Here is a 1,122-nt window from a genome sequence, read left to right on the forward strand (position 1 = left end):
ATTGGTTATAACTATCATTATACGCAAGAGAGTTTTCTCTTTTGCTGTAAACTCTATCAACCTTCACAAAAGTGATAATTATCAATGCAATGGTTTCCTCCTAAGGGTATGGAGATGATCGGGTGTTCAACAATCCAAATGGCCGTTTCAAAAAAAAAAGAAAGAAAAGGCAACGCAATGCAATGTTTCACCCATATATCAAAACACAAGATAATGGAAATGCAGCCACTAATATTCTAGAATTGAGTATAAGATTTAAAGTGTTTATCACACAAAAGCTACTTATAAAACACTTAAATGAGTTAATTACTTACCTCAACAACAACATTATCCAAAAGTTCATCAATTGCTGCAATAAAATACAAGTTTATATGTAAAAATTAGAATATTAGCATTGACATAATGATATAAATTTATAACAAATTGATAAAATCAGGAATCATAAATTAAACCTTTAGCTGTTGAAGAAATAGAACAGAGGATGTGTTAGCCTGGAATCCATAGTTGAACTTAAAACCATGACGATTTTACCCCTGGCGCTCAAACCTGCACAAACCAAACCTACAACACATAACATATAATTGATCATATCTTCACAAATGCATATTATAAAGATTATCATCATAATTCAATAAAACAAAACAAAAACCATTAAATTTTAACCTTGAGATAACAGACGATTAACGATTTAAACATGCATAAATCCTCTTTCATTTGTTTTAATTGAAAACCTGCACAAATTGATGAATTAGCAGATGCAATAACCTTTACACACTAATCTCAACAAATTAAGTTGAGATCAAATTTAGATAAAACCTAGACTCCAATTACGCTGAGATCAAAACCTAACTGAATCAGCAGCATCGAACAATTAATTAGCACAAATTGAAAAGATAAACTAACATTACAGGCCTCTAAACCTAAATTGGTGCACATTACATATCTCATAAACCTAAATTGGTGCAGAAAATGAAGAAAAGGGTGGAATGAATTGAAAGTAAACGAAGAATAGAATCAGCGGCAGGGAACAATTAATCGGCACAAATTGAAAGTAAACGAAGAATGAATTGGAAGAACGACGAACCTGAATGCCGTGACGATTGAATCAACCTGAATGAATCT

At 31.6% G+C, this 1,122-nt stretch overlaps 1 long non-coding RNA gene across 1 annotated transcript; it reads right to left on the bottom strand.

The window, feature by feature from the left end:
* Positions 1-231: 231 nt before the first annotated feature.
* On the bottom strand, positions 232-733 carry LOC143561940 (uncharacterized). Its single transcript, XR_013140400.1, has 3 exons — positions 664-733; positions 453-561; positions 232-349 (listed from the first exon to the last, which is right to left on the bottom strand). It is a non-coding gene; the product is annotated as an uncharacterized LOC143561940 (long non-coding RNA).
* Positions 734-1,122: the final 389 nt, after the last annotated feature.

This window comes from Bidens hawaiensis, unplaced genomic scaffold (assembly GCF_021521415.1).
Source record: "Bidens hawaiensis isolate Kalapana, Puna unplaced genomic scaffold, B.hawaiensis_p1.1 tig00000097_1, whole genome shotgun sequence".
Classification (NCBI taxonomy): Eukaryota; Viridiplantae; Streptophyta; class Magnoliopsida; order Asterales; family Asteraceae; genus Bidens; species Bidens hawaiensis.